This window comes from Vicia villosa, unplaced genomic scaffold, assembly GCF_029867415.1.
Source record: "Vicia villosa cultivar HV-30 ecotype Madison, WI unplaced genomic scaffold, Vvil1.0 ctg.000467F_1_1, whole genome shotgun sequence".
NCBI classification, from domain to species: Eukaryota; Viridiplantae; Streptophyta; class Magnoliopsida; order Fabales; family Fabaceae; genus Vicia; species Vicia villosa.
Window position 1 is genome coordinate 203,551 of NW_026705225.1, and position 6,475 is coordinate 210,025.

Genomic DNA, 6,475 nt, shown 5'->3' on the forward strand with positions numbered 1-6,475 from the left:
TCGACACCTTCTTTTTGAGTGAAACCCCTTGCAACTAACCTTGCCTTGTATCTTTTCGACGTCACTCCTTCAATTCCTTCCTTAACTTTGAAAATCCATTTACAGCTGACTAACCTTGCCCCATCAGGTTTCTTGATCAGTTCCCAAGTATGATTATCATGAAGAGATTTCATCTCATCATCCATGGCCTTCAGCCATTCAGTCTTATTTCGACTCCTCATAACTTCCTTATAGTCTCTAGGTTCTTCGTCTAGAACCTCACTTGCAGAGATTAAGGCATAAGCTATAAGATCTGCATATCCAAGTCTTTGAGGTGGCTTGATGACTCTTCTCGACCTATCTCTCGACAATAGGTAGTCATCGTCAGTTTCCTCAACTTTAGCATCTTCTGCTTCTTCTTCGACTTCATCTGGGATATGCAATTCAGCATCAACATGCTCCACCTCAACAGGAATCTCTACCTGTTCCAGCTCTTCGTCAGATGTTTCTGTACTTCGACCAACATCATCAGTTTTCTTAAAAGCCATTTCAGCTTCATTGAAAACTACATCTCGACTGGTGATACACCTCCTGTGACCTGGCTCTAGGCACCATAGCCTATAAGCTTTGACTCCTTCAGGGTATCCCATGAACATGCATTTCAGAGCTCTAGGTTCGACCTTGTCTTGCCTAATGTGAGCATAGGCTACGCAGCCAAATACTCTCAGTTTGTCGAGATCTGGTGGATGTCCCGACCAAACTTCTTCAGGTGTCTTCATATCTAACGCTGTCGAAGGACATCTGTTTATCAGATATGTTGCTGTCGAAACAGCCTCAGCCCAGAACACCTTTGTTAACCCCGCACTAGTCAACATGCATCTGACTCTCTCCAAAATAGTTCGATTAAACCTTTCAGCCAGACCATTTTGCTGTGGAGTACCTGCAGTAGTTCTATGCCTTGCAATACCAGAGGCAGCACAAAAACTGTCGAATGCCTCATTGCAAAATTCAAGGCCATTGTCGGTTCTCAACCTCTTGACCTTTCTGCCAGTCTGATTTTCAACCAGAGTCTTCCAACTTTTGAAATTCTCAAAAGTTTCATCCTTAGTCTTCTGGATGAATACCCATAATTTTCTGGAATAATCATCTACTATGGATAGAAAATACCTTGCTCCTGAATGTGATGGACACCTTGCAGGCCCCCAAAGATCAGCATGGATGTAATCAAGGGATCCATGTGTTCTTTGTTTGCCTTTGTTGAACTTCACTCTGCAAGATTTTCCAAGTACACAGGGTTCACAAAACTTCAGCTTTTCGATTTTGTCTCCACCAAGCAGATTTTGTTTCCCTAATTCGACCAGACCCCTTTCACTGACATGGCCCAATCTCATGTGCCAGATTTCTGTCTTCGACAAAGGTTTCGTGGATACAACATTTGTCGAACCACTTACAACTTCAGCCTCAAGGGTATACAAGCCTTGTTTCTTCACGCCTCTCAAGACTTCCTTCGACCCCTTCATGACTCTTAGGATGCTTTTCTCTCCTTGGAAAACATATCCTTTCTTGTCGAATTCACCAAGAGAAAGCAAATTTCTCTTCAAATCAGGAACATACCTGACTTCAGTCAACAACCTTATTGACTCATCATGGAGCTTGAATCTCACAGATCCAACACCTGCAATCTTGCAAGCCTTGTTGTTTCCCAGCAATACTGATCCACCATCTTGATCACATAATTCCTCGAACAAGTCTTTGTTTGGAGTCATGTGCCAAGTGCAACCTGAATCCATAATCCACTCCTTCTTAGAGTCACTGCTTGAAACCACAAGAACATCAGATGATTCGAAATCATCTTGAACAATGGCAGCGTTGCCATTATCCTTACCTCCATGATATTTCAAGCGTTCAGGGCACACCTTTCTTGTGTGACCCTCCTTCTTACAATGGTAGCATCGAATGCCAGATGCTTCGCCACTGTAAGTCTTCGACTGGCTTTTGCCTTTCTTCTTGTCGAACTTACCATCCTTTCGTAAGAGTTTTCCTTTAACGGCCAAACCTTCGCCAACAGTCGAAGGTTTATGCTCCTTTCGTTCATTCAAGTCCTTAGAGTACAAGGCTGATTGAACTTCTTCAAACGTCAGGGACTCCCTTCCATACAAGAGAGTTTCTTTGAAGTGAGCATGTGATCGAGGCAAAGAACACAATAGTAACAGCGCTTGATCTTCATCATCGATTTTCACATCAATATTTTCAAGATCAATAATCAGCTTGTTGAACATATCCAACTGCTCAGCCAATACTTTGTCTTCAATCATCTTGAATGAATACAAAGCTTGCTTCAGGTAGAGTCGATTTACCAGCGATTTGGTCATGTACAAACTTTCAAGTTTCACCCATAACCCTGATGCCGTCGTCTCCTTTGATACCTGCCTGAGAACCTTATCACCAAGGCTCAACAAAATTGCGCTGTGTGCCTTCTCAATCATAGTCGTCTTCTCCGCTGCCGTTAATGTAGCATTCATGGCTGCCTCTCCCTTCAACGCTTCCAAACAACCCTGCTGAACCAGTAGGGCTTTCATCTTCAAGCGCCACAGACCGAAATCATTCACTCCGGTGAACTTTTCAATCTCATACTTTGTTGACGGCATCTTCTCCACGCTCACCGCACCAATTTGTTGTGAATTCAATGCCAAGAACAAAGTATAAACCAAGGAAGAATAAAGGACAAGGAAGAAGAGGAACACAAGATTGGTTATAACTGCTATTCTTTTACTTTCTCTTAAAACAAGATTACAAGTTTACAAGAATAACAAATAACCTCTCTCACCCCAAATTAGGATTTGCAGCTTAGCAATGATGAGAGACTAGTATGCTATTTATAATAAAACCTAACATACTAACTAATGGGCTTTTTCAGCAAGGCCCATTACACAAGCCAACTTAATAAACAAGCTAACTTAACAAATTAGGGTTTAAGCACTAAAACCTAATTTAACATGCTAACAACCCTAGCATCTTCGACATCTGCATGCTAGACCCATCTTCGACTACAGCATGCACACTTCGACACTAGCATGTGAACAATCCTTCGACTTCATGCTTAACTCTGTCGAACTGTCGAACCAAGAAGCTACCCTTCGACAATACTAGAGTTCGATCCAATATCTCACACTTAAAACATTACATAAAGTTGTATTTTGTGACAAGTTCATACACCTTTTGGGCTATATCTATTTTGGTTATGTAAATACATTATCATTTTATGTAAATTTTAATTATAGTTTGTTAAGACACGTGGATCAAAAACAAAAACAAAATCATACACTTACATGGACGAAAAATCATAAAAATCAAAACTTCATCTTCATTTACTAATTAACTAGTACAAGGACGAAGGTCAATGATTGTCCTTATTAGAAGGGCGAAAACCAAAAAACTACGTAATCATTAAAACTACAATCAACACCATTTTTGGTAGGCAATTGAGAAACTTCTTGAAACAATGAAAAAAAAACTTAAACATGTTGAGTCTTTTACTTTCATTTTCCAACTTCATTTTCATCTTATCTTTTTTCTTAGACTCAAGATCTTTAATAATGCAATCTAAATTCTTCACAACCTCTGAGAAATTGCAACCGCTTGAATTTATGGGTTCACTTGATATGTTGCGTTCAAGTTCATCATCCAACACATACATCTTGCAACTTGACCATGCATGCGAATGTTGAACAATGAACAAAATTAGATAAATAATGAAACATTACACCCGAATTAACATTAACATATGAACAATCAACATTGAACATTACCCCGAAAATTATACATTTCTAATATCTCCTTTTGGGTTTTAAGTGGAATTCAAAATATACATCCTCATTGATCTATTGCAACAACATATTAGAATTTGAAACTTGAAACGAAACATAATTTTTAACCGAAGACGTAGTCATGCCTCACTGTACAAAATGAGAAGCAATTCGTAAGAAGATTGATTTGAGCAGAGAAAGAAAAAGAAGAAGGAGTTGAAATATAATTTCTATTTTGAATTTAGTTCTCATTTTTAAAATCATCAAACAATAATTCCCACATATTATAGAATGTGAGAAGAAAAAAATTAAAAAATAATTTCATATTATCAATTATCATTTTTTAAACATAAATTTAACGTCAAAGACTAACATTAAAGCATATAGTTAAGCACTCCACCAAACAAAAAAAATTTTAAATTAAAATAAAATACACTTATATTTACAAAGATAAAAATATTATTTAAATCTTAAATTTAATTATTTAATTGTTGAAAAGACGCTTATGATTAATACGAGAATGGGTCATAATAAAGTCTTCATCAAATCAATTATCTTTCTAAAACACTCTTCTCCATATTCATTTATGAACCAACTTTCATCAAAGATATGATTTCCCCTTAAGCTAAGCTTTTAATTCTCTTTAAACATTGCCACCACCCCTCACGTAATATTTCATTTTTCACTTTCTATATTTATAGTTCTGCGCTTAATTTTACTTGCCATTAACCCTTGAATAGCAGAGTCAAAAATATGCAAAAGAGTCAACAAATGACCGCATAGCGCAGTGGATTAGCGCGTTTGACTTCGGATCAAAAGGTCGTGGGTTCGACTCCCACTGTGGTCGATCTGTTTTTGTTATTTCCTCTGATTTGATTTCGCTGTTACTCTTTGAGTTCTCTATGTTCGTTTTCAATTAAATGGAAGTGATGCTGAAAATTTCCATGACAAGGGCTTTTTAAGTGTTTTTTTGTTTCAGCTTTTATAATTAAGCTGATTATATGATATGAGCCTTATTGATCTATAATTCGAACTTTCTGGGAAGAATTTCATTGTATTGTTGTATTGCTTGAAAAGATTTGTTGTGATGGTAGGGAGCTAGTTAAAGACCGCGAAACAACTGCGGCGGCGTGTTGATTACTTGGATGGCCTGTTGTTTCTACATGAGATAAACTACTAAGAGTAATGAACAATTTTTACTACTTTTTCTTTATGTATACTGGTTTTGGCATTTAGATTATCCAGAAATTTGTTTATATGACCAAGTAGCTTTTCAAAAAATAATTATAGTTGAAATCCTTTTTTTTTGGGACAGAATTGCGGGGTATCCTTCTAAAGATAAAAGATTCAAATATATTGACCGTTGCTCCCCAGGCTGTAACTGTCGAGGATGCGAAAATATACATGGTATTGGTAGAAAGGATAGATTGTGATGCTGAAACAAAATCTTAGCTTGAAGAAACAGAAACATTACAAAGTCAAGATATGATATGTTGATTTTTTGTTTTTGATGTTCATTATTGATCTCTCTGTTCATTTGTATGTGACAGACCAATGCTTATTTAACAATGGAAGATCTTGTACTGAATTGTTTAAAAGAAGTTCCATTTTTTTAAGATATAACATTAATTACCTCAGAATTTTAATACTGGTCTGTGTCATTTTAAAATCCTAGTACTTCACAAATTTGATGATGGCGTATGTTATTTTAATACTTCAATAGAAAAGAAAGTAAAAAAAATAGAAAAGACCAAAATTTAGGGTAAATTACTGTTAATTTGCTTGCTCAATAAAAAACAAATAAAAAAGCTTTTCATATCACTTTCTTTCAAAAATAAAGGATACACTTTCATTATAAGTTAAAGTCCTTTTCAAAACCTTTTTCTAAACGCACCTCACACTCTTTTTAAGCAAACAAACAAAATGAGCTAAGCAAATTAAGAGCCCGTATATAACTACGGATGAAAATGGTGCTTATACCTTCCCTTTTCATAACTTATCCCCCGAGCCCGTTTATTTAAAAAAAGTCTTTTTTCTGTTCTTTTTTACCTTCCAAGATATTGGATAAAATAAAAGTCGGTGGCGACTCTTGCTTAACCGCGACATTTTAAAGGTCAGTTCAAACCACCGAGTTACAGAACTGGCGACTCTGCTGTGGACTATTTTTAAGAGGGGCTTACCTTAGGCTTAGATCACCATTGTTTTGTTTGTTTGCTTTATTTTTTTTAAAGGGTATTGTTTGGGATTGTTTCTGTGTGAAAGATTCTAACTCGAATCTCGAGATACCCTAGGTATATGGCAAGAGACCAAGGAGACTGTACGGCGTATACCGCTATGGTTGATATGGTAGCCATCGTTAGTGCGACACTTTGGTTTGTCCTGATGTTCCTTGGGATCTGACTTGAGGAAAACATTTGGCTACCGCGTGGTGTCACTAAGCACTAATTTGCCCTTAGAACCCTAGTTGAACTTGACTTTGGCCTTTTAGAAAGTAGCGAGATGGCTGGCTTTGGTTCCGACCGAAGTTGGTTGATACTCGAAGCTACACTCATATGGACTGGACTTTCAGGACGTTTTCGGTCGATGATTCGATTGCTGAACTGAAATAGTGCCTTCGAGAAAGGTCAATGATATGAGCTCCCTAGAACCCGATCTTTATCTACGACATGTTGAGCCAACTAAAATTCAGT

At 37.1% G+C, this 6,475-nt stretch overlaps 1 non-coding gene across 1 annotated transcript; it reads left to right on the top strand.

The window, feature by feature from the left end:
- Nucleotides 1–4,558: 4,558 nt before the first annotated feature.
- TRNAR-UCG (transfer RNA arginine (anticodon UCG)) lies at nt 4,559–4,632 on the top strand. Its single transcript has one exon. It is a non-coding gene; the product is annotated as a tRNA-Arg (tRNA).
- Nucleotides 4,633–6,475: the final 1,843 nt, after the last annotated feature.